Source organism: Dermacentor silvarum, chromosome 1 (assembly GCF_013339745.2).
Source record: "Dermacentor silvarum isolate Dsil-2018 chromosome 1, BIME_Dsil_1.4, whole genome shotgun sequence".
Classification (NCBI taxonomy): domain Eukaryota; kingdom Metazoa; phylum Arthropoda; class Arachnida; order Ixodida; family Ixodidae; genus Dermacentor; species Dermacentor silvarum.
Genome location: NC_051154.1, coordinates 314,173,387 through 314,201,320, shown reverse-complemented (window position 1 = coordinate 314,201,320; position 27,934 = coordinate 314,173,387). Strand labels below are relative to the sequence as shown.

General features: G+C 46.1%; 1 pseudogene; it reads right to left on the bottom strand.

Annotated features, from left to right (window-relative positions):
- LOC119442368 (26S proteasome non-ATPase regulatory subunit 4-like) overlaps window positions 1-27,934 on the bottom strand; it is a 70,107-nt pseudogene that overhangs the window by 20,441 nt on the left and 21,732 nt on the right.

The following is a 27,934-nucleotide window of genomic DNA, read 5'->3' as shown; positions in this document are numbered from 1 at the left end:
GGGTAAATTGCTTGCAGGGCTACTTCATTCCCATAACCCATTCATGGCAGATGCTGTGCCAATTCACACTGATGTAGTCCAAGGCCTGCTTTGGTGAAGGTAACTTGAGAACTTTGTACAGCTGCAGATATTCATCCTCAGATATTGCAGATATTCATCCAATGCAGTCCCTTGCTCTGGTTTTGATATCCCAAGCTTCTGCATGCTGATTTCACGCTGGAATACACAGATGTGCAGAGAAGCCTGTGGAAGAAGCTCGGTTACGATTTGCCTCTCCTTCAAATCTTTGTCGGCCATTACTATTCTGACAGCAGCTCAGTTCTTGTTTAATTGCTTAAAAATATAGAAGAACCAGTGGAGGGTGTCACCACCTTCAGCTGCAAACAACCCAACTGCAACTACCATCTTCTACTATGACTAGGAACATGACATCCGTGTCTCAAGAAGTTAGTGGGTTGCATCAATGAAGATGATTTCAGGGTAATCCCCAAAGGATTTTTACTGTTTCGTCTTGGAAATACATTGCCCTCAACTCATTAGTTTCATCAGTTAGCAGTTACTTATGTGAGCATGCTGTGAGCATTAATTGCATTAACTGTAGCTTCATAATTGTCTTGCAACACCTTGACAGTGGCTAGCAGATCATTCCACGGGTTGTCCATTTTGCTTTTGGCTGCAAGTTTTCAAAGGTCGCGCAGTATCAAAACCTTTCTTGTACAGATGTCCAAATGCTCCCTCAACAGCTTCTTGTCTGGACGAAGACATAGCATGGTCATGGCCTCTGCTTGTAGCTCAGGTGGCAGTCTTCGTAGCTGAGGCAGGTGCCTCAAAAGTGGCTCGATGCTACATAGTTGCTGTGTTCAAGGGACTTGGACCTCCAGACTGCCACCATCTTGGGTGGCCACGAGGTTTAAATGAAACCAACAGTCTTGTTTCAGGGTCCTGGAATGAGATATGAAATTTGCTGTGAGCATTAATTGCATTAAAAACTAACAGTCGTGACACGGCAGCAACGTGGCTTACAAAGTGGTTGCAAAAAGTGAATTCTCAGAAACTCTGACCTACAGCGCGTAACTGGACAGGGACGAAACGAGGGGCGAAGACAAGTGCTTGTCTTTGTCCCTCTTTTAATCCCTGTCCAGTTACGTGTTGTAAATCAGTGTCATGAACAATCAACTAGCTTGGTCACACAATTCCCAGAAGTTCATTTTCCAAAAATTTTACAACTGTATTTTAGGCTTGCTATAGACTTGACAAAAAGGCATGTTGCGTGACATATTATGCCGGAGTCACGCGAGGAACTTTCGATCGCTATCAAGCCCGATAGGGCTCGAATTCACCGATTCCGATACACTCACTTCTATAGCTTGCACAAAGAAGCCAATCGCGAACGAAAAGTCCGAACTTGGTCGGGCTCGTTGGTGATTGAAAAATGCATCGTGTAACACCTGCGTTGGGTCACCTGCACTTTGAGAGCTAGTTTATGGCGCTTCACTGCAGGTTCAGTGCATGTGCAGAATGAACCTGAGGGGGGATGCACCTCTCTGAGGACGTGCAGGAAATTGCGCGAAATATGTCTGGCCTTAGTACAGACAGATTGACTAAAATGCAGACGCATCGAATGGCTCTTCCTATGGTGACAACGTAATGCGAGGCAGAGTTCTGAAAACTTGTTTACTTGCGAATATGTTCCTGTCAACACTTTTGGCGTGAACCTTTTCCGTCCGTGAACGCATAAATACTTGACGCTGTGATATTTCAGCACGTCCGACGTCTTGCTGGCTATCTTCCCGACTCGCTTTTTGCGGCCTCAATTGTGCGCACATTTCTCTTCCACAGCTGTACAAAGTAAACAAAACTATATGCCGTGATCTTCTGCTCGAGTTCAGCAAAACGTGAAAATTGGTCGCCTAAGTAAAAAGTCAGTTGCGATGAAACCGGGAACCTGCTCAATGCTTTCCGTTGATTCAATGACGAGGGTCCTACCTGACCCACCGATGGCAATGTCTCTACGAAATCGTTGTCGTCTGACATTGTCCACATCACAAGCTCCAACACTTCCGACAACGTTCGTTAACGCCTGACCACCACCAGATGAAAAAAAGTTGTCGCAGTTTCACCCGAAAGGCGAAGCATCAATTGCGATAGCAACTTAGTAGAGAGCTATACGGAGTAAGGATAGTAGTTTTATCCGCTGTACAAACTTGGACATGCAGCAGCACCGGCAACACACAGCACTGTTGTCGACGCCGTCGGCGTTTTGCCCGCGTTCGCACAAAATGCGTGCGGCGTTGGTGACTGTTGCCGGAGCCTCTGATATAAATAGGCACTTGGTGCCACAGCTAAACGTCGCCTCCCCCCCCCCCCCCCCGCGGCCTTTCGTGCGTCAGAAGAAGGCGCGTTTGCTCTACATATATGGTGATTGTAAAGGAGGAAAGAGACGCCTACTTCTGCAGCCCTTAAGGGAGCACGGCACAGAACGCGCGTTTGTTCTCCGCCGTGCGTTCACTCCCCGTGAAAGCGCGCGTCCCTCGCGCCCTTTCACTCGCACATACAGCGTTCGGCGGCGCGCGGCGACGATTTCATCTCCATTGACGTCATACGGAACCTCACGGCGACGGCGACGGCAGAAATCTGCTTTGGAGTGTCCATATAATTGCTATCGCAATAAAACGTACACACCTAAGAGCGACACGCAGCAACGGCGTACATGCATCATGCACGTACGAAGGAACGGCACGCAAGCTCCGGTCCAGGTGGATGGCACTAATTTCATGGGAGCCCACCAATGGTGCCATTTTAGTTCATAACATTTTAAATAATTGCTGGTATGAAAAACAATTACTTTTAACTATGGAAACTTACTATAAGGAATAAATAAATTTTGGGCTGCAGTCCCGCAGTCACGACAGCCAACTGGACGACAGTGCCGGCACATTATGCGGGGACGGTAAACTGCCGGCTGCCGACACAATATCCACTCCCATATACTTATAGTAACACCTGATTAGCGTGTTTTCTCTCTGATTTGCAACACCCTTCCGAGTAAAGTTTTGGTCTTTAAATTATTAAGAGTACACACATCGTTTCGTAGAAAAAATTTTGCAACATGAAAAAATATACAGGGCTGGGAGAGAAACTGGTGGCATCGATCCCATGCGCTGTGAGCATTTATTTGTTATACATTTTTTACATTAATTTGGTGGCATTCGATTCGCGAACTATCAACCTGTCTTCTTTGATGATCCGCGAGTATCAGACATGACACGATATCGTTCCCGACATTCCTGGATGATTATTTTATGATGATAAAACAAGTTCGATGTTCATATAAATGGTTGTGGGATGAGCCCTGCTGCAACAGTACCACTTACAACAGGGTCAAGCTTAGACAATGAAATTCTTTGGTTTTACTAGTCAAAACCACAATCTCTTTATAAGGCACGCCGTACGGTATGGCTCTGGATTCATTTTCATCCCCTGGGGACCTATATCTAAGCACGAGCGTTTATGCATTTCACCCAATCCAAATCCAGCTGCCGCGGCCAGAGTTGAACCTGCGACCTCGAGCTCGGCAGCGCAACGCGATAGCCACTATAGGTATACCGCCACGGCTAGGGACGAGCATGAGAACACAGGCGTCCCTGTTTTAAGTGGTTTGATCTCGACAAACTTGCCGTCCAGATCAGCAGGCCAGGCCGCTAAGTGCTCAGCTTAAATAGACGAGATGCCCGCACCTTTGTGCTCAGTCAACTCCAGGCGGATGCAACACACGCACCTGGACCGGCCCCGCACAAAATCTTTTGACACCGGCACCACGCGTCAATCAGACATTCAGCTGAGAGCTGAGTAATACACACAAACAGGACAAGCGCTTATCAAAGTCAAAAAGTATTGTCGAGTCGGCCAGCACTCCTTTCTCCATGCAAGCTTCCACGCAGCCCAGCATACCTCCGCGTCAGCCGATGCACGGACGGGATCCAGGGTTCGCAGCGAGTGCTTTCCCATGTGAAAAAAATTCGTCCCATCTTGCGCCCAACGATGAACTGCACTCTAAGAACAGTTGCACCCTTTGGGGTGCATTTTTGCCACACAACAATAATCGTCATCTGTCTTGCTTGCGTTTCCTATCTTGAAAACTCTGCACTTGCTACTTTCCTGTCGAGAACGCTGTGTCACGCTGATAACGCTCTTGTCGTTCGTGACCGAGAAGTGCCGGGCACACAGCGTTAAAGAAAGGAAAGCCACGCAAGTCAGATGACGATTATCGTTCTGTGGCAAAAATACGCCCCAAAGAGTGTAACTGTTTTTAGAGTGTGGATAGCTGGGGACCCCAACCATATTTAGGGCCGTGCCGGCCCATTGTTAATTAAGGCAGACTGTCCCAGTAGACGCTGTCATTCTGCTCAATGCCTTCTGCCTCTCAACGGACCGGCGAGACTCAACAGCGTACCGACGTTGCACGACACAATCTTACAAAATAGTGCACGTGAATCTCAAGGACAGGCGACGACTTCGGCTTTTAGAGCACAGGCTAACGCTATTTATTTAATTCACAACGAAAGGCGCACAGCAGAACCTTTTACTAAGCAAACACGCAACAAATAACTATCGCGTGAAACATCTCGTACAAGGCAGCGGAACAGAAATTAGCAAGAAAATACGCACCGCAGTTTAAAGTACACAACGGCTGATTTGACGAAACAATAGACCACGCTCGGGCACACTCTGGATGGGTTTCGAGGTGAGAGCACTCTAACTGCGGTGGTAAGCGTAAATGATGTTTTGAAAATTATGTAATCATGGGTCTGGCTCCCCAGTCTTTCGCCACATTTTAAGGCAATGCATTTCAAGTGAAGAACGACACCCGCGGTAGCAGAAACCCACGCGTTATACTCCCTACGTGCCTGCATGCCTTTGACGTCGGCAACCACGTGGGCCTATTCATACCGAAAAGGCACTGCGCAGAGAATCCCCAGAGAGGCGTGCGTCTAAATGTCGTACAAAAATCCCTCACGTGACTCGATCCTAGGCACCTAGGGACACGATCATTTAGAGACTTTTGAGAAGGCGCGATGGTGGCGCCAAGCGACGACGGCATGGGATGGCGTGTTCGTTCTCGGCGTGATCATTCTCTGGCCCGCGCCGACCGCGCGTTGTTCAACACTGCGTGTGTGATTGTGCTTGCGTTGCTTGTGTATTGGTTGTAGGTTCTGTGTTGCTTGGCGGAAAGCCGTGAGTAGTGCTTGTGTGGCAGTGCGGCTTTGGCCTCGGTGAGCTCTGGCAATACAGAACCTGCGTTATGTGATCCGTGTTCCTTGACAATGCGGAGGTGGTGACGATTGAAATGTCGAAGTGGCGTCGCCGTGTCCGCCTTTGCATAACGGACGTCGAGGGATGTGCTGCTCTCTACAAGTCACAAAAATGTGACTGCGTCGACCGCCCACGATTACATTAATCAATCATTTTATTATTATACATTAATACAGTTACAAAGTAATAGTAATACAGAAGGAGGTCCCAAAGTAAAAACTGTCAGGGGGACCTCCTGTTAGTACATGCATAAAAATGTAGAGCATACGATTAGCAACTAAGGTTCAGCGCTGAATGCGTGGTTTGAGTACTGTGCTTGAAACGAGTGATGCAGCTGTGGTGCCCTAATTTCGCACAATTGAGACGCGTGTTTTTGTGCAAAAAGGGCAACAAATCGTATCTTTACCCGCTGAGGCGATGCTACAATGTCAACAATGCCGTGCATGTTTATTATGATGGTAGTCTCTACAGCAAGCAAGCGTGCACTGCAGCTATGCTGTGAACATAGCCTCAACTCGAATGTGGCGTTTGCAGAACCCTTACGTTTGTTTCTGCTTTCAAACAAGCTGTGTGTTGTTAGGATTATCACTCACTGCTCACATGAGACATAGGAGTCCATCGTGTGGGTTGGGGCTCAGCACGAATGTGTGGTGAGGGGGTGTGGAGTTGGTGGCTGTGTCAGGTGTCTCACTGAATTTTGTCATTGGAATAAGCTCAATGTAGGACACACCCTATACCTGATGGTTCACTTTCACGGATATTGCCTTTTTTTCCTTGAAATTTCCAGCCTCAGGACGCGCCTCGCATTATATTCGGGTTCGTTACACATATAATCACAATAAATGTTTCTTTAGGAGAGACCAAAAGCAGCTCATTGCATCATATTTGTGGTCGTGTTACTTACATGCAAATCCAGTACTTTCAGTGCCCATTGACTGACTGAGGGGTGCAGGACTTTGGCAGTGGTAGCAGCACCAAAGCAGCTGCCCAAATGGTATACCCTATAGTGTTAGATTTCTTGTGCACATGGGTGTACTGTGAAAACACGTGAAAGGAATTCCACAGTTGCTGCAGCATCATGTCTGTATCTGTGGATCACTGAGCGGTTGTTTGATCACATGTCTGAATTTCTGTTGTCACTGAGCGGTTCTTTGATCATTAGCTTAGGCTTAGGACATATTATATTAGAGCAATGGCGTCAGAGTAGCTGCAAAAATGGGATTTTGCTGTACAATCGCAGGTTGGTTGCTTTTCCGACTGTTACATTGCTCTATTTGCTACAACTGCCGCCAAATATTGCTTTGCCATGTCTGGTGAATGCCTTAAACGTGAACCACATTTGGATGATGCTTGTGAAAGTATAACATATTCCTTGTATGTAAAGAAAACTATCACACCGCTGATGAAATAGAAGTTGAAAAATGAAAGTTCTCGCAAAATCTGGAAGTGTTCATGGCGCTTGCCATCAAAAATGTGTAACAATCCAAGCAAACATAAAGATAACCTACCTATCCTGAAGAATATGAAAGTGATGCGTCAAGTTGTCAACTTAAAGCTTGATATACTGGTGCCGATCAAGGAAAGAGTTGAGATTATATAGAAGGATTCAGTGCAATTCATGTTTAATCAGCTTGGCAATCTTGTCAAAACGACCAAATAAAATTGTGACTTTTAAGAGATTGCCATGATAACGTGATGAGGTTGCTGGCATTATTTGGTGCTTGGGAAACAAAGCATCACAGGTATGTGGTGATTGAGCTTCTAAAAAAATTATGTGTGCCACTAAGGATACCTAATGAATTGAACACATAAACCACTGAAAGAAGTTGAGTGTGCAAAGGCAAATGGCTACAGCTATATTTGCACAGTAATAGAAAAGTTGTAATCGGGCTGATGGTGCACAGGTGATGGATGTATATTGCATGTTCGAGGGCTTAATTTTTCATGAGCTACTCATTCTTGTTTTCCTGTTTTGTTTCCATGTGCCTTAGTGAGTGGAATGCCTGACTGCAGACTCCCGTCATTATGTACAATTAATGAAAAGTAAAGTAAATTTTTCTATGGAACTCTTTTTTTGTAACTTCTGTTCAGTTGCAAATGACGCAGTTGTCCCTACTCTGCACTGAATGGTGAAGGGGGGGGGGGGGGTGAGCGCATGCAGGCACCCTATTTACTGGAGCTTTGGGGCGCCCTCACCATGGCTGCTCACATGCCCATTTTTCTGGCTGTAACAACCTAGAGTCAGTGCACAGGTGTTTTTAACGTTCCAGGATTAAGTAAACTTGACGTCACTATGCACAAAATTTAGATTACGACAGCCCAAGATGGCAACTGCCATGAACTGAATATAAAATTGCCTATAAGCATGCATTGTGCAATTGAATGCCTGTGAATTCTGTAATGCCACTTTCATGAAATTGACTAGCATGCTTTGGTTGAAACTGAAAACATGTTCGATCCTCAGTTGTAGCAGACTCACTTCACTATAACATATTTGATAATGCAGGTGCAGATTGTGAAGGAATTGAAGTGGCTGTTACTCTTGGTGAGAATCAGTCATGCTCATTAGAAATTATAGCTAAGGCTATATATACATTACTTCAGTTGAGATCAACTAATGTTGAGATAGAAGCTCAGCTGTGGCACATAGGTACAGGTGAATAAATTCAGAAAGAAAAATTCTGGCACAACCCATTTCACGATGATGCTGATGCTAATACGATGGCATTGAAACAATGTAGAGAAATTGTATTGCCACCACAGAGATCAGTCATGTATGAGCCGGGATCCTCTCTCGCGAGTTCCTCTGGACATTCTATGCCTGTTAGCAGGGTTGCCGCTAAGTCGGTGCTTCACATTCGATTTGAATCTGCCCAGCACCTAAGAAAATTTTTTTGTCATTGGTGAGCGGCCCGGCCCATACCTCGTGACCTATTTTTGTTTCAAACTGGGTGTCCTCAGCACAGCAGCCCCAGTGCTGTACCCATTTTACCATGGATTACCCAGTGACTCAAGTTTACGGAAAAATGGATAAAGATCCGGACAGACAGGAAGACAGGATATTCCACACTTTTCAGGGTCTAAGAACGATAATTCTAGGCAATATACACAACTGGCCTGTTATGGATACGTTGCCGGCATTGCAGGAGAACCATTTACAATTTAGAGCTTCTATTGGTAAAACCACAACAATATACACAATTTTGCTTTCACAAGAAACAGTAGTGCCATCTGGTTTATGTATTCATCTACGTCACAGGCTCCAGAAGGAGTATTGCGTGGAGGGGGGATGGCATCGCATAACAAAGGAGCAAAAAAGTTATACAACGTTAGAAATATAAACAACGACACAAAATCAACGCAATAAATTGAAAAGAAGAGAAATTATGAAATCGTGAAGTAAAATTCTACCATTAGAAAGCTGTGTTATACAGTGAATAGTACGATTGCATAATTACATAAAAAAGTTACATACACCAAAAACAGAAACACTTGCACACTACCCAAACATACTGATTTTTTGTCTGAAGGTTACAGTATTGTTAATGTCAGCAATGTTATCGAGAAGACCATTCCAATGCCTAATGGCACATGGCAAAGCAGACAAGTCAAAGGCATTAGTTCGACCAAAAATGTGCTGGATGCTAAGGCGATTGTGCGAGCACCTATAAAAAAAAAAAGTCGGGTACAACTTTAGAAGACAGGAGGAGGCCCCGCCCAGTTGACCGAAGCGCAGCAGCCAATTCCTCCGCGACTAAAGAAATAGTCCCGCTCAAAAAATTGTGACTGCTTCTAAAACGCGTATTTGTCGCTATAATCAGCGTCCTTCCATGCTTTTCTGGTCACGAAACTGCCGCCTCAGTTTCATATAGAGCCAGCGCCCGCCGCTAGAGGCGCAACCGTGCATGGGAGGTTAAAATCCCTTGATGTAGGAAAGTACCGCCACTCTTTGTACTCTGCCGCCGGCGCGCGACCTCCTCGCCCCTCGCGAGTCCCCTCCGCGGCAGACGGTCTTGCACCTGTTTTCCTGCACGATGATTGGTCTCCCTGCCGTTGCCCTTGGAAACGAGCGGAGCTTGCGTTTTGCTTGTGTTTTGCTTTTTCGTTCGCGCCATTTTGCGCCTCAGCTCGGCTGGCTCGGCGTATAGAGAACGTCGCACGCTAACATTGCACGCTGTTTCGTGCACTGCTGGCGTTATGCCGTGCTGCTGCGCATATAACTGCTGCAAGAAGCGTGATGATGGCTATGCAGTTTTTACGATAGCGCAAGAAGCAGTGGTTGCACAACATTGGCCGGAAGAACTTTGTTCCGACAAGCAACAGTGTTGTTAAGGTCAGGCGCCTTTCTTATTGCTCGTATCAAAGCATCTCCTAATGTTGCATTTTTTTCAATTCTTCTGGCCTGCTCATTAGCGTTTTTGCTGCGGTAATTTGTACGTTGCATAAAAATGGGGTTCTCCTCAGAATGCTGAATATTCTGCTGGGACTCCATCACCTCGCACGTCGTCAACTATTATTCAATCGGAAATGAAGCACTATAGATTCTGCTTTCCACTGAACAAATATACCCGAAGATACAGCCTCTCGATCGCACTTTTTGTGATTGTTAGGATCCGTTGCCTGTTTTACTGAAAATCGAAATAGCAGCTTGTAGAGGAGCTATTCACAGCTTACTTCGATGTGTGTGTCAGTCACTTAAATACAATGAATGCAGGGCCCCCCAAAATAGTGGCAAGTATACCCGTGGTATTCCAGGTGATGAGCGCCAGCTAGTGAATATTTTAAGGCGAGACCCTTAGTTGGATATGTTTCAAGGTGAGCGTTTGAGGTACAGAAACTGACGTGACCTAATGAAGGCAGAAGCGAGTCAAATCATGTCCAGACGTGTAAATAAATTATTCTTTTGCCTAAAAATATAGATTGCCTTCTCCGCGCCCATAGGTATACCGAGTATGTTTTAAGCTTCATTGACACCGACGCCTCAAGAATAATCTGCAAATACCTTTCCTCAGATTCTGTTATTGTGGGTGATGAGTGGCTGCCGGCACCGCTTCATCGCACTGAAATTGCGCAACCATCCTATTCAATGCAGAAACCACAGCGCAAAAGCTACTTTGACATTGAGACAAACACATGGACGGACGATGCTCTCGCCAGTAATTCATTATAAGAAGGCACACTGAATATAATACCTGCGGTGCACATGCGCGCACATACAAGAAAAAACTGCCAAACATAGAGCGATCTGCCACAAGCAATACTAGATCAGATGCAAAAAGTAAAGCAGCGTATAATGTGGCAGAAAAAATAACTGGAGTATATAACTCACCTCAGTAGCGCACCCAGGATCTCTGCCAGGGGGGGGTTGACAGTTTGCCAATACCATCTAAACAGCACTAATTTCGATTTATTCACGGGAAATTGTCAAAAAATGCGCTTTTTGCGAGTGTGCAGACGATTGCGCGTATTACATCTTAGTTGCAGTACTCAAATGCGTAAGGAAAGAAAAGGGGTTAAGCAAAAGGGGGGGTTAAGTCGGCCTCAGGGGGGGGGGGTTACAACCCCCGAATCCCCCCCCCCCCCCGTCGGTGCGCCACTGACTCACCTCAAAACTCCTTTTAGATCAGTGTGTGTCATTCATACGGCTTTAAGATGAAACCAACCTCCTCATAAACGTTGCCTTCAGCATTCTCCATGCTGTTATCACCATTTTTCAAAATATTCTACGCCAATGGGGCGCGCAACTGGCCCAAAATAATGCGCCTCCATCGAATTCTGCGGCCCGTCCGCGGGAGCCCAGGCGCAATAGCGTGCCGTGCGCAGCGCGCGCAGCCGGCGGGCGAGGAGAATTGAGGAGGAAAGCGCGCGCGCGGAGGAGAGTGTCGCTACTTTCAAGATCAAGGGGTTTTAGGGAGGGCATGCGAACGCCGCTACCACTGTGGTTGTGTGTGGGGCAGCCTCGGTATTCTAGCTTTCTCAACTTCCACAACCGTCGGTTTACTTTCACGTAACTATTTTTAACATTCCACATGCTTAAATAACTGCCTGATTGCGTCTTCTGCCATGATATGAGCGCCCGGGACGAAAAAAAAAGCCGCTCATAACATGGAACTTGCGGCGGTCTCGGACCAAAAAAAAATCTGGGATTTTGAGCCAGAACCGCGATACGATTATGAGGCTCGCCGTAGTGGGGGACTCAGGATTAATTTTGACCACCTGGGATCCTTTAAAATGCACCTAAATTTAAATAAACGGGTGTTTTGCATTTTGTCCCCGTCGAAATGCGTCCGCTGTGCACGGCCGCGCGGTCTCGGTCCATATTCCTTCGTCATCGCCGTTCGCCTCAACACTTCGGTAGGCTCCGCTGTTTAATATTTGCCTGAAATTAGACACCGCGCATTCGCACAAAGCGCCAGTGGTCCCACTTATCACCAGATGCAAACATATGGGCTGTTGCACCCCCGCTCACCCGTAAGTAAGCGCCAACTCTCCATTGCGCATAGCGCCAGATTGTTTACCGAGCACAGCTGTTCACTTTCTGTTAAACTGTGGGCAGTATCTTATCCGGAGATCAAAAGTGTGAAATTGTTATTGCAAAAGGCTGCTTCTGTAGAATACTTAATGACAATGAAAAGGAAATTGAGCTGCTCCGTGCGCTTCAGATTTCTCTGCAAAACGATGCCATTTTTGAATGAGATTTAGGTAGGATAAATTCACTACTAAATGTCTTCGGTGCGGCTTTTAGCAACGGATTAAGGCGAATGTGAAGTGTTAGGACCTGCACAGTTGAAACTAGCTGTATTGTAATTAGGCAATTGCCTTAGCAAGCAGTCTTTTAGAAGCGTCAGTAAGCCCAGCTGCTCGTGGTTTCGACGCAGAAACGATGAGACTAGGTATTTTGGTTCTTAATGCGCAACTATTTACAGGATGTTAAAATGTTGTAATCACCGGTCCTGATATTCTTATCATGGTCGAAAAATTAAAGAAAACTGCTTTATAATTCGATTAGGAAAAGAAATAAAACGTGTTGGTGAAAAAACAACATACAAGCATGATCATTTACTTATCATGTAAAATAAGTGGAGCGAAATACAAACAGCACAAAGAGGTGTCCGGTCATGAATGTTCCACCATTCACAATGCAAGTTGTTAAAAGCACTGATATAATAAGCATAAAGATATAATAATATGATATAATAAGCATAAAGAAAAAACATCAAACGTGAGAGGTATGTATTAAGGGGCAGGAAACAAACACCAGCAAACGAATAGCAATAAATGCACAATGCATAAGATTGTTTCTATAAACAAGAAAGTGTAAAGCATAGGCATTTCATAACACATGGAAAAACAACTCTCAAACGAACACAAGTAGCCACATCACAAATACAGCAATTTAAAAAAAATGGCTGGTTAGAGATACCACCATTCCACTTCTTCAGCTGTTACTTAATCATGCACACACAACTTGCTCAACAAATCATAATGCAAATTAGGTTTTGGGCTTCGTGAGGTACGCTGGGAAGGCATTCAAAATCCTTTGGAACGCGTTAAGCTTCACCGTCGGCTGCTCCACGCTCCAGGACCGGCGTCCGCCGCGAATGTTTAATTTGTCGCATGACGATGTCGGAGGCTTCGAAATGTTTCGCGCACAAAAACCACGCGTAACTTGCGTCGAAGTTCAAACCTCCATCTTCCTGCCGTGGTATGGCCCCGCTTTCCATTCTCGCGGTCTAAACTCCTGTCAATAGGCAAACGGAACAACGACACCTTTTCGGTCGTGCCCTTGTAGCCGGAACGGCAACCCGGCACGCAACACGTGTTCGGCATCGTTGTCCCACCCTGCCACTTCAACTAAACAGTCCAGCACTCGAAAAATAGCGCAGCACATGCACAGAACGCACCCGATCACTCAGCTCGCCTCGCACTGCGCAAGCGTTTCGGTACGCGAACGATGCCCTCCGATGCGCAGTGGCGCCGCGTCGCGGCAGCTTTGGGCAGCGTATGAACCTCACCCATAGCGTGACGGTGGAGTTTCGTGACCAGAAAAACATGGAAGGACTCTGGTATGGGCGTGTGTGTGTTTGAACTGTTGCATGTGCCGGTGGTGTTAGCCTTGCAGGGTGATGTTGGTACTTTGCTATTCTTATGTCTTGTGGAATGTAAATGTGGCAGGCAATTACTAACATTTCTATGGAACAGGTTTCCTACCTTTTCAAGTGCCTGTCACACCTTTAGGGATACATGTTCAAGTGTGTGGGGTCTCCACACATGCTCTTGGGACAAAGGAACGACAACACAGTAGTGCAAACAATCACAGAAGGGCTTTATTGCACCTTTCATACACTAATACACACTAGCCGAATTACTACCAATAGAACTTCACATGGGCGCGCGACCAATCAAGGAAATCCGACTTCACCGCGACCCGATAGCGAGCGAATACGTTCGCCCCATGCTGTGACACCATCGCCTAGTCGTTCGCGTGTACAGTCACGCGAACGGTGGGCGCGCTCGAACGATCCATGTCGTCCATACTGTTGTCCTGCTCTTAGCCTCGGGCGACGGTCGCGCGAAGCAGGCCGGCGCACGCGTGAAGCGTTCGTGCGTGTTGGCCGCCGATCCCAAGCCTTTGACCCCTTTCTCCCAAGTTCACCCCGCCACCCCGGTGGCGCCAGCATCGCGACACTCGCGCCATCTCTCGCAATGCGCCGCAACCACCACGGACCGCCGTCGGCACTTAGCTACGCAGTTAAGCCGGGTTACAGGAGACACGTGAGAGTCGCGCATCCCCACAAGTGGGAGGTTTGAACACATGAGAAGAAAGGCGAACTTGAGGTAAAGCGTAAAAGACCATTGCAGGACAACAGAAGGAGAGGAAGACACAACAGAACCGAGTCTTCGTCTCGGTCATGCGTTGCTCTTTTGCGCTTTTCCTCAAGTTATGCAGTACTAACTAGCCCACTAGTCTGTTCTTTTTTGAAGAAAGGCTAGTTATTTCTGCATCTGCCTTTCGTATGATCAGAGTGTTGATGTGCTGCACCCTAATGGTGAGTATCGGAGACATTTTGGCAGGCTTCAGTAGTTTGCAAAGCAGACCAATGCGTAAGGTGCTAGGGAAGCTGGCAGGATTAGTTATCTGGATGAGTGCTCATCATTCATGTAATGCTGATGAGAGGCCACTTGTTACTAGCATTTCATAACAAATCACAGCCAATTAGGATAGCATTTCACTACCACCCGCTAAAGCACAACCAGAAGTTCTGTAAAACATTGTCAAGCGACATAAAAATGGGCGTGCATGAAAAATGTTTTACGACTTCCATGCAATACTACAGCAAAATATACTTCAGATGTACGAGTGTAATTGATTTGATATACTCATTTATTTTGACATACTGCAGCCCTATCAGCCTATAGCGGAGTGGAGAAAGAAACAGAAACCTTTCAAAAGTTTGCATTCATGAAAAACAAATTAAAGCATTGGTTAATTTAAGAACAAAAATACATTTTGAAAGCAACGTATTAAATATTACAGAATTTACTAAACGTGAAGCTCAGTTTAAACAAAGCAAGAGTGTTATGAGAAATGTACAAGATTTATCACCCATTAACTGCTTGCAAAACGATTGCCAATAGAAAGAATTGAGTGGGTTCAAGTAACGATTTTCAGATGTCAATAAAACGAGAAAAAATGCATTTGAACATGTGTGTGAATAGAAGAAAGGGGGGTACAGTTGACTTCCGTAATTCGACCCCTGACGAGAGCGGCAAAATTGGTCTGCTTGTCTGGCGGGTCGAATTAAACAAGCGACAGAAAAAAAATCTTGGAACACATTGCTGATTCATTTGGCAGTGTTTTCCCAATTCTAACACGTCCCCAAATCAAGTGCGCGCATACTTTTTATGGCTTCAAGTAGAAAACTAATGTAAAAGAGCATTGGAGCTCCTGAACAAAGTGGAAATTGAACACGCGCTTGATTATTTAGCAAGAAAATGAAGCATGCCTCTGAATCGGGCAATAAGAAAAAGACAAAACCAGTGAACTTTACCATCACAGAATGGAAATTCATTTTATTAATGTCCATCATCATTACTCTCAGTCAGCACTTTATCGCTTACAGTTAAACCTGGATATAACGAAACTGACAAATTCTTAAAAATTTTGTTATAAAGAGGATTTCGTTATATGCAGGTTGGGCACGAAAATTCGAAAAAGAAACGCTTACCGTATGTACTATCGCTCAAGATTTACTCCCAATACACTAAAGTTGCGATGAACAAAAAAGCCCCAGATTCGCCCGAAAGGCGAAGCATCGATTGCGACAGCAATTTAGCAGACAGCGATACGAAGTAAGGGTAGTACAGTCAAACCTCGTTCATACGTACCCGCTTAATGCATAATTGCGGTTTAAACATAGTCGCGAAGATTCCCCAACCCAGCCCCCATTGAACCCCATGTATTGGCTGACCGCTTAAGCCGTAGTCGCTCATTGCCCACCAAACGGTTAGTGCGTACAATTTTTCTTGTTTTACACGCATAGGCACAAAATCGGCAAAATCTCACATGCGCAGACGTTCGATTCTCGAGTTGCGACGCCCGGACGACAGTCACCAGCGATAGTGAACTTACAACATGGCCATCATGACATATATCCTGCTCGTACAGCTGTTACCGATTGCCGCGCACAAAAGCATGGCCTTCGAGATAGGTTCCCTGTAACGCGGAGAAGCTGCTGGTAGGGGCTGCAAATTCGCTGTCGCCGTCGGAGTAGTAACCGCGCAGAAGCACATTTTATTGCGACGCGCATTTGTGCCTTCACTGTGGATGTCACTTTGAGGTTCCGTGTAAGTCCCAAACGTGGCAACATCGTCGCCGCGCGCCGTACGCTGCGTGTGCGAGTGAAAGCTTGCGGGGGGTCCGCGTGGGGGAGAAGGGGCGGGGGGGGGCGGAAGCGCGCTTACGCGCTAGGCACGGCGGGGGAGGCGAGAAAGGGAGGTGTTTACCTTCGGCGGCGGCGTATCTTGAAAGCAATCTGCGATGTCGAAAAAGTGTGCGCCCGCGTGGACAGACAAGGTCAATATCTTGCGTTTCTTCGTCGAAGCATTCATCCTTGGAATGTCACACCAGGTACTGGATGCATGGACGTGTGTCGTTTCGCGCAAGCATGAGGCGTTGCAAACGAAGAGCGAGCGACACGGTCATAGTAAAGTCCCTATATAAGAAAAGTACCGCCATCTACTCTTTCCTCCTTCGTCTCCTCTCCTAAAGCGCGTGCTTTTTCTTTATTTTTTGCTTGCGAAAGCAAGTCGACGGTGGCGGCCCTAGAAAGTCCATGTTGAAACTTTCAGGCCGGGCGCGCGCCGCTGCCGCTGCCCGCAACTGCGGCTGGCGCAGAGGACTTTCAACATGGCTCTGAGGCGAAAACAAAAACAAAATATAAAGAAGTCAAAGCGTGCGCTATCATCGTCCAATCGGAGATACAGGAGAGAGCGAAGCGCCATTGATCAAAGGATGGTGGTACTTTTCTTATATAGGGACTTTAGGTCATAGCGTCGTATAGTGTCACCCAGTGAAGTGAAGCGCAGAGACTTGTGCAGTAACCAAAGAGTGGCGCTGCCAGTGCGCTGAAAAAAAAAAACAAACATTTTTTTTTCCTTCAGTGACATCAACACGAAAGGAGAGTGCCGGCTTGGTGGGCTAGGCCAGCTGCAGCAAGCGGCGGATCAGGTTTGAATGAAGGGAAGGGGAAACGTCACGCCCGCGGTGCAAGATCGCCGAGTTGAGGGATGCAGGTGGTGAACGTGCTTCCGGTTTCTGCTCGCGCAAAATGACAAAATTTGGGGCGAAATCTCTAGGTTGTCGGCGGGGAAAATTGGTTATTCAAGGGGCTCTCCCGCTGCCACTTCGTTACGTAGAGGTCTCAAATACATGTGTTTCTATGGAGTAACGGCGGTGAATAGAAAAACTTCGTTATATCCAGGAATTCGTTATATGGAGGTTCGTTATAAGCAGGTTTAACTGTACTATGAAAAGCACAACATGGTGTCCTCCGTACGGTCCACAGTGTGTTTAACCCTTTCAGGGTCAATATCATACATGTACATCCTCCGCGAACACCCTCAAAATGGTCAATGGCGTACACGTACGCTATCGCTTGTACATTTAAAAAGCGTGCCTTTTTCGATCATTTCTTTCGCTTGGCATGTGCTGCCACTCGACGGGCGCGCGTGCTCGCGCGGCGGCGACAAGTGCGCGATTATTTCAATTATTTGTTTCGCTTCGTATGTGCTGCCACTCGACGGGAACATGTGGAATTTTTTACTTGCGCCAATGCCTCTCCTTTTTTTTTTTATGGCAACGGCGCGTAGGATATCGCTCGCGCATCCGGGCGCGCACGCTCGCGCGGCGGTGACAAGTGCGCGATTCTTTCGATTATTGCTTTCGCTTGGTATGTGCTGCCACTCGACGGGAACTAGTGGAATTTTTTACTTGCGCCAATGCCTCTCCTTTTTTTTTTATGGCAACGGCACGTCGGCTATTGCTCGCACATCCAGGCGCGCGCGCGCAAGGCACCGGCATCAAGTTACGCTTTTCTCCTGCGGCGGATCCCGCTAGTTGCATGCACTAAACTGATAGCTATCCGATTTAAAATCTCTCAAAGGGTGACTGCTTGTTACTCGATCGTTTATCACCCACTGTGGCGCGATTACACCTGTTCCCAGGCAGGCACGTATATACACAACGATGCTGCCGTTTTTGCGTTCCTTTTTTGTAGACCACAAAAGCTCTATCGCATCTTGTTGGCTATAAGACGAAGGCTTCTCATTTGTTTTGGTTTTTGGACGTGCACACAATCATTTTTTCAGTGCGCGTATCTTCTTATTCATGAATAAACATTCTGTATTTTACAACACAAACAATTTTTTCCTCACTTTACTGTCACTCTAAAAAAATTACGACCATATTTTTTCAAAATAAGTTCTTTCGAAGAATTTAAATCAGCAATAAAAAAAATCAACCCTGGGGGGTCGCATTTGGCAAAATAATTCAACCCTCAAAGGGTTAATACAGTAAAACCCCGCTATTACTTTCCTGGGTGCTGCATTTTCCTGGCTATTACATTGTTTTTGGCCGGTCACAGCATAGCTCCCATAGGACCCAATGCATTGGTAAGCCACTGTTGCCTCGCAAGTGTGGGACCGTTCTTGAATCATGCATCGCGAACTGCCACCCAGCGCCAGCCCGAACGGCCATGTTAGAGTGACGTAAATACTGGGAGTCTCCAAAGTGCCGGCTTCTGCGTGAGGCTATTGCGGGAACTGCCATGCCGTGCCGCTGCTGTGCCGGACCTGTGGACTTTCTGCGCTCGGGAAGTGCGCAGAAAGTGAGGGGCGTCTGCTGCGCGCTGTTGTTTCTTGCGTTCAGTTTCTACGCAAGGCGCTTGGAGGTTATTTAACTTCAGTGGTGCTGTATGGCATGGAACTTAGCCATCTTCAAGTGTTGTCTTAGTGCTGGTGCAGCAAGATAATGCAAAAATCATGTGTTGAACGGCATCAGCGTGGCCTAGTTCTGGTGCTAGAGTGCGGGAAACATTAATGTGGGAACTGTGCGTGGGTAGAAAGGCGTAATAGAAGTTATACACTCAAGGAGAGAATGAAAACAATTTTTTGGGATGGCTGAGCGAGCAACAGATACAGCACAGCGCCATGACTGTCGCACTGTGCTGTATCTTGGGTGAATAACCCGTGTTTGTTGGCAATCTGACTCCGGAGACCTTGTCTGCCCCGTGTCGGAGAGTCAACGAACCCTGCCATAGCGCCTTTGTGCGTTGCGGAGTGGAGGAGCGTCGTGCCCTTTCTTGACCGTCGCTCGTTGGGTAAGCCTTGTGCAAACCCATCTCCACAATTTGTAAGCCTCGACTAGTATTTTATTATGCAAAGAGTATGTAAGAATTAAGAGTAACGAAAAAAGTAAATTATTCGCGCAGTCAACAGAATTACTTACGTGCAGTGACAGCTTCGCTAACCACTATGAGCCTATCAGTAACGGTCTCCAGTAGTTTACAGCCATACCCACATGTCTTTATTCGACAATTTTGTGGGGATCGAGGTGCCTTCCTGTGCCTCGTCCCCAGCTTGCGCGTGGCGCTTAGCTCGATCTCCAGGAACCGCAGCCGTAACAGCAACATGGTGCACATGGCGAGCGCGCCGGACCTACTTTCCCGTGCAAATTGTGCTTCTCGCCCCCGGGATTGGACTTGCCCCGCGAGAACACGTCACCGGGACGCGCCCTGATTGGCCGCTCGCGCGGCGGCCTCGGGCACCCTCTCCACCCGAGCTCTCGTCCGCTGAGCACTTCCTCGCCGCGGCAGATGCTCACAGGCCCGCAACGAGGTGGTTACTTGAGACCTTTGTTCTCGCGACCCCTCGTTCTCGCGCTTGGCGGACCGCTACCCGGTTAGCGCTAGCGCCGCAGGCGCGCATACTCGATCGGTCTTGCGGTGAGCCTTGGCCTGTAAGCGCCATGACTGTCGCACTGTGCTGTATCGTGGGTGAATAAACCTGTGTTTGTTGGCGATCTGACTCCAGAGACTTGTCTGCCCCGTGTCGGAGAGTCAACGAACCCTGCCGTAGCGCCTTTGTGCGTTGCGGAGTGGAGGAGCGTCGTGCCCTTTCTTGACCGTCGCTCGTGGGGTAAGCCTTGTGCAAACCCATCTCCACAATTTGTAAGCCTCGACTAGTATTTTATTATGCAAAGAGCTCAGAAAGACGGTGTAGGGGAAACGAAAGAAAGAGTAGAGACGGTCGTAGCGCCGTAATAATGTCAGCTTATTTCGCCTCATAGATAGCGTGCAACAATGACCTTCGCCGTGCTTAGACGAAGCTTGTATTAAATGCATACATTAGAAAGAAAAGCAATGACAGGTAAAGAAACTTTATTCCCCAAGATTTTACACAAAAGATGTCCCACAGAAGAGGCTTTAAAGGTATCCAGATAAATTTAATTAAATGCACAAGTACCAGCATTTTCGCTGTAGGAATTAAATAACTGCCGAATCAAAAGTATGGTAAGCAATGTACAAACATAAAGGTGTCATTTCAATCACTTAACAAAATTGTTCAGTAATAAAATCCTGCTCTGTGTAAATAATAAATATAATCAAGAAATACAGAGATCTCCTATTTACCGTGCCTGACAAAAATATAACATGAGACAACAAATATACATTATAAACAGATACAGACTTGCTCTTCTTTATGGATAGGGAGCAGTCGGAGCCGAGCACCAATAAAACCGTTGCAGATTATATGCAGTTCGATTAAGCACGAGCGCAACTTCGAACAAAACCAATGAACTGAAAAGCTACTGGCGCAGCGAGCTTAAATAAGTTCAGTTCGTTAGATAGGGAAGGAGAGCGAGATTGGAGGTGATGGTGCAAAGCCGTCTGGAATGAGAGAAGAGAGAAATTAAAGGAACATTGGGAGTGGTGATGCAATCTGGGGACGACATTACGCCGTATGATAGCTCAATATGAGAAGCAAGAAATTAGAGGAGACTGGAGGTGATGGTGTAGTGCGGAGACGACATTGCTAAGGTTACGCCATATGGTTAAAAGGTGTAGGGGCTTTACTTCACGTATGATAGGTCAATTAGAAGAGAGGAAGGAACGGGGTCTGGAGGTGATATGGTGCTGAAACATCCGGTCATTGGGCCAGACGCACTGAATCTTACATCTGTGTCAATCTGCATTTGCCCGGCCTCTCCTCCTTTTCGGAAGTTTTCCATTTATGCTCAAATTAACTTTTTCTAGATAGAAATGAATAGGTAGCTATTACTGACCCAGCCGTTTACTCATTTGTTATGTGAAAGTTTAACTGTTCAAACAGCCTTGTTATATAATCCGTGAATGCTCTCTTAAATCATCAACGTGTAACTTGTCTCATGCTATCATATGCAAACGGCCCACCGGTGGGATAGGTGTAGGCGCAATTTATTGCTTAACGTATGATTGTTACGTAAACTACCAAGCATTTATGGCGCATGGAAATGTTGTGTGTGGTTGCATTATATTGACATAGTTGTGAAAATTACCACCTTTGATGCACTACAAATATTTCTATCAACTTTAAATATCAGTACTACTATTGCCTTCAATGGGAGTGTTTACAAGTTTATACGGACGATAAAACTGCTATCCTTACTTTGTATAGCTGTCTACTAATTGCTCTCGCAATCGATGCTTCGGCAAAACTGCAACTTTTTTCAAACGTAAGAATTAAAATAAAATTGTGTGCAGTCCACCACTACTCTCATTTCTCAATTTTTCCTGTTTCTCGGCTCTTGTGTTTCCCCGCTCTTGCGTTTTTTTTACGGTCCCATAAAAAACGTATCAGCGGCGTTTTACTGTATTCTGTATTTATCAAATGACTTCACAACTATCGCAAACTGGATGGTGGCTTATGCTCTTAGTCTGATCACTTTGCTACTTTATTGTGTAATACATGCAATTCTACTGAATTATATTGTTTGAATGTGCTTTTACAAATTTACTTGACAAAAAAGTGCAAGTTAGAATGAGGTAAATACTGTAATAATTCATTGTGCGCTATTGTTATCGCATTAAATTTTCCTGGGGCAGGCTAAAAATAGGTGTTTTTCAATGAGAAATTATGGTGTGTTCAATGCATTCACTGTACCCTTAGTGCCACCAAAACAGATGCTATCGCTGTTGGCATCACTACTGGGGTCAGCATTAGGCTCAGGCATATGTGTGCTGGCCAGCCAAGTTCGAATTATCCACCGAAGGACAATTTCTCTATCGAAATAACTAAATTTTTAGCCCATAGAAATATATGGGCACCGGCCAGGGCCTTCGATTGGGATCGAAATAACTGAAAAACCGAATTAGCCGGACTTGAATTGATGGAAATCTACTGTATTAAGGTCATGATGGCAATGAGTAGATGAGGTGCTTGTGAAATTCATACAGTACTTGCTGGCAGAGAGGCGCGAAGTTTTTTTAGCAGTCGAATGTAAGTTTTAAGTAATCAGCTAAGTAGTGATAAGGAAAATGTATCGGTTCAATCTTTCGACACTGCATGATGTGCTAGGTGTGGGAGAAACAATCACACTTTGTTGAACTGTCATCCAGCATTTACATGTGAAGTGGCTGAGACAGTGAATGCCAGTGCACTGCAATGCACATAATCGTCTGCGCTGTCTGAAAGCATGCGCAGTGTGTGTTGGGATCTATTGCACTTGATACACGAAGAAATTTTAAGTTCACAGTTTGGAAAGCTAAGGTTAGCGAATAATCACGATCATACCTGCTAAAAATGAAGTGAGTTGCCTTTCTTACTCTGCATGGTTGCCATTCATGATTGCGATGATAGCGACTGCAGATTCATCTGCAATTATTGTGGTGAGCAGTGGTTTTGTTTGATTCAATGCAAGAAAGGCTATGTCTTAAACAATGTGGAAGCCGTTAAAGGTGCAAAGTTCTGCCATCAAACTTGCCGGCTACATTGCAGTGGACAATCTGTTGCCGACCAGCTCACTGGTGACAAAATGATAGTTACATAAGCATGGTAGTGAAATACATGTCTACTTGGATAAAGACACGTCTTGCGCCACTGCTGCATTGCCCAAGATGTCTTGAGGCCCTTGCTGCTTTGAGCATTCATCACTCATGAGATGATAAGACTTGCAGCTTCCACGCTGATTTTGTGAATATAGAAATGAAGGTTACGGATTTCTTTAGTTAGTAATGTGATGTTAATGTAGTAAGCATTTGTTTATTGCTTTAATACATATTGTAATTTAACATCCGTATAATTTGAATATTTTTCTTGTCTCATGAAATCTTAATTAGGTATTTTAATACATATTGCTATATCAAGTGGATGAGTAACACCAGAACAATGTGAGAGCAGGAGCCAACGGTTCGACAAGTGGACTTGTCTTCTTCAAGGCGACATATGCTCTCCTCGGCACAGTATATATAGGTAGGGTTCTTCTAAAGGGGAGAGAAGGTAACGCGGGTGGGTGAGGTAATGAACGAGAGTGTGTTAGCGGCGAGGGTGTAGAATTGAGAGGAAATATAATGCACTACTGATAGTCGGTGGAGGAGTTTGAGGCAGCGCCCTGTGTTAGCAGGTTGACGTTCATGGCAGGTTCCTCTTTTCATGGAAGGGGTCTGCACAACGGGGGGTGGGGGGGCCTGCTCCACTGGAGGTCAGTGAACTATCATGTCTGACCGGGCAAAATAAATGTAGCTGCAGAAAAATGGTGTTCGAGCGCACAAAAAAAAGGCCAGCGGGGGGGGGGGGGGGGGGGGGGGGTAGATGTATAGATAGATCTAGGAAGGATTGAGTGAACGCAAAGAGAGGTTGGAATATTATTGACAATCTAATAACGAAAAAAAAAAGAAAAAACAAAAACTAAGCAACTCAATGCACAATAACTAAGCGTTGTTCCTATGCTTTGCAATTTAGCATGACGAATAGATTCTAAAGCTCCCTTTGAAATGTTCATGCCTATTGGTTGCAATCTCTTGAACTTATGAATGAGGTACGATTCTCTATTTTCTGTCTTGCGCAGAACGAAAATTTGACTGTAGTATGTAGAGATTAAGTTCATGAAAGGTATGACCTGATTGGTTGAAAAGCTCGGCGACGGCTTTGGGAAGCTTTTTAGCTGTGTCCGCGCGATGTCCGTTTAGCCTGATGTTCATTGATTGTCCCGTTTCACTGATATATTGCTTCATATAGAAGGAACACTCAAGCATATAAATTACATCGGAGCAAGTGCAAGTACAGCTAGTTTTCACTTCATGTGTGTAGCCATTTGCGGTACTTTTAATTTTAAGGTCACTTTGAAGGGCTTGCAGGTTTTGCACCTGGGGCGAGAACATGCTTTTATAACGGGGGAATGATGTTGGCTGACTTTTGCATGCACTAACATGTCTTTAATGTTTCTGTTGCGGCGATAGGTAACCCTTGGTACATCTGGGAACGCTTTCTCAGACGCTCGTTACTTGGTAATATTGGGTGGGATTTCGTAGGATGTTGTTTATGTTTGGGAGAGCGTTAGAATATTTTGTTATAAAGGCTGCTGTTCTATCAGATTTTGGTATAGGTTGTTTCTGAGCTAATGTCGACTGCCTCTCTAATCTTGACGCGACCTCATAAGCCTGGTCGAGAGGAATTTGGGATGGTTTCGTTTCGCTAGCGTTACTTTAAGGTCATTTAGGTGGTGATATAATCGTTGTCGTCGCTACAGATTCTTCTTATTCGTTTCGCTTGCCCGACAAAAATTCCTCGCTTGCAATGTCGGGGATGATGACTGGTTAGTCTAAATACTGCTGGCTATCCGTAGGTTTATGGTAAAGTGTTGTTCTCAGTTTTCTATGTAAACCGTCATGTCGAGGAAGATGATCTGTCTAGGAGATTTGTGAGCAGTAAACTTAATACTCAGGGTGAAAGCGGTTGAAATAGCTAATTACGTCGGTTAGCGCGTTTGTGCCGTGTTCCCCATATTATGAATATGTCGTAATGTAACGCAGGTGGGTGTGGGGTTTTAAAGGGTATGATTTTATCAGGTTTGCTTCAAGCTGTCCCATGAAAATGTTGCCATACGTGGGAGCGAATGGTGTTCCCATGCTTGTGCCGAAAGTTTGTAGGTAGTGAATAGAATCGAATTCGAAATAGTTGAGAGTAAGAACTAACTCTAGGAAGTGACAGGTAAACTTCGGGAGCATGCGCTTGAGGATTGATTGCGAGGGACTTCGACACGGCTTCAATTCCTGCCCGCATGGGTATGTTAGTATAAAGAGCAGAAACATCTAAAGTTACTAGAATAGCATGGTCGGAGCGAATTTGGTTAGCGTTAATCGAGTTGATAATTCGAAGGAAGTTGGGCGTATCTTGACCAAATGATGGTAGGGTGGTTGGGATGTTTGACAGATGGTGATTTATAATTTAGATAGTGACTCGGTGTGTTGTTATTTGATACTACAGCCCTGCCTGGGATTTCTGCTGTAAATATTTCTTCTACGGGAACCTTATGTATTTTGGGAAGGAGATAAAGCGGCCGGCTTCTTTGTTATTGAGCATCATGAAGCGATATTCAGACTTGGTGATTAGTTCCTGGGACAGCAGCTGCGCTATTGTACTTTGGACAAGGTTTGCTGTAAACCGATGTTGGGTTAGAGTCGACTTTTGTGTAATGGGCGTGGTTACTCAGTTGTTCAAAGGCTTTATTTTTGTACTTTTTTATTGGCCAGATTACGATACTGCGCCTTTGTCTGCTGGTTTTATTACAATATCCTTTCTTTCCGCGAGTTCTTTAAGAATTTTGTGTCAGCGGTGGACAAATTTTTCGCTTGCGGCAATGCCTCGTTGACTCTGGAATTTCCTTTGAGATTAGTTTTATGTATAGATCAAGGTCTGGGCACTGTTCGGCTTCCGGTGTCCACGTGCTAGGGGGTCTCAGAGAGTCTTTATCATGTTTTCCTATGTCGGGCCTATCGAAAAAGAATTCCTTGATGCGCATGCGTCTTGAAAACTCGGTTATATCTCTGTGGAGTTCATACTCATTTGCTGTGTTGTTCGTGGGACAAAACGTTAGACCACGTTGAGGAGATTAACTTCATCGGATTTAAGCTCTGGATATGTCTACTACGTTGCTGCAGTGCTCTGGATGCTCGCTCGTAGCACTATTGATGGAGCTATGTGCTGTAGGGGTATTCTTAGGTGGATCTGCGGCTCCAATACCTTTATGTTGGTATTTATCTGCTAGGTTTTCCTCTCTAGTTTCGATGAATTGTTCAAGTTCTGTTTTTTCTGGTTTAGATAAATTTATGCTGTCGAGTCGATAAGTAATTATCGAAAGTTGTTCCCGGCAGTGTTCTTTGAAATACAGTTAAACCTGGATATAACGAAATTGACAAATTCCCGAAAACTTTGTTATAAAGAGGATTTCGTTATATGCAGGTTCGGCACAAAAATTTGAAAAAGAAACGCTTACCGTATTTACTCGATTCTAACGCGCCCTTAATTGTAACGCGCACCCGTTTTCCGTTTTCGTCGAGGCACTCATCCTTGGAATGTCACACCATGTACCGGATGCGTGGATGCGCGTCGTTTCGTACAAGCGCGAGGCATCGGAAACGAAGAGCGAGCGTCACGATGGCGTCATAGCGTCATATAGTGTTGCAGTAGAACACCGCTGTTACGTTCCCAGGGGCTGGGTTTTCCCGGCTGTTACGTCGTTTTCGGCCTGGTCCCGCACAGCTCCCATAGAACCCAATGCAATGGTAACCCCGCTGTTGCGTCGCAACTGTGGGACCGTTCCGCATCATACGTTGCGAGCTTCACCCCGCGCCGGCCCGAGCGGCATTTTGACTTTTCATGTCGCTTGGCTTAGTAGCTTGAAGATGGCATTGGCTGCCCAAAATGCCGGGGGCAACAACTATGACGTATTTTCGGTTTCCGCCAGCAAAAGTATCGCCCTTGAGATCCGTATTTGCTATATAAAGATGGTGTCTATGACGCGTTGTGGCTCTAAAATTGGTTTTGGCTCATAGATATTCCGTAGAAGGGTCCAAGGACGATAACGCAGTCGCCGCGCGCCGTATGCTGTATGTGCAAGTGAAAACGTGCGAGGGGAGCCGACAACCGCGTCTAAATCTAGCGCGCGCAAGAAAAGCAGGGAGGAAGCGCGCCTTCTTCCGTTGCGCTCAAGGCACCAGCGAAAGAGCGAGGGGGGAGGGATAGCGGGGCGGCGCTGTACTGTACTCTGGCATCAACTGCGTACTGCGCGGCGGCACGCGGTCGCGCCGGCTGTATCTTGAAAGCGATCTGTGTTGGGGCAGGTGCGTCGGCGGCTCGTAGCTTTGTGTGTGCTGTGTGTTCTTGGTGCTCAGTTTGCGTTGAAGCGATAGACAACAGCACGAAGGTCACTTCGCTCGCTTCTCCAGCGGTGCTTCCACATGCCGCCAGCGTTTGACGGCGTTCGACAGCGCGTATCCGCGCTCATCGAGTGTGATGTGTCACAGCGTGTACTAGCGCGTCGGCAACATCAACTGGAAAAGGAGAGAGAGCCGGCTTGGCGGGCTAAGCCGGCTGCAGCAAGCGGCAGGATCAGGTTTGAATGACAGGAGGGGGAAAGGTCACGCCCGCGGCGGCAAGATCGCCGGGTCGAGGGATGCAGGCCCGCGTCACACACGCACGCACGCACACGTGCGCTCACTTCGCATTCCGTCGCGGCGGAGAAGGTGCTTCCGGTTGCTGCTCGCGCAAGAATGACAAAATTTGGGGCGAAATCTCTAGGTTGTCGGAGGGGAAAATTGTTATATCGAGGGGGTCTCCCGCTGCCACTTCGTTACGTAGAGGTCTCAAATACATGTACTTCTATGGAGTAACGTTGGGGAATAGAAAAACTTCGTTATATACAGGAATTCGTTATACAGTAAAACCTCGGTGATAGGAATCTCGCGGGGTCGCGTGAAATATTCGTGTCACCCGAAATTCGTATCATCAAAAAATACAAAATATCAAGGAAAATGAATTCATTTTTACCAGAAAAGATTTCTAATAGTGGAATCCCATTGCTACC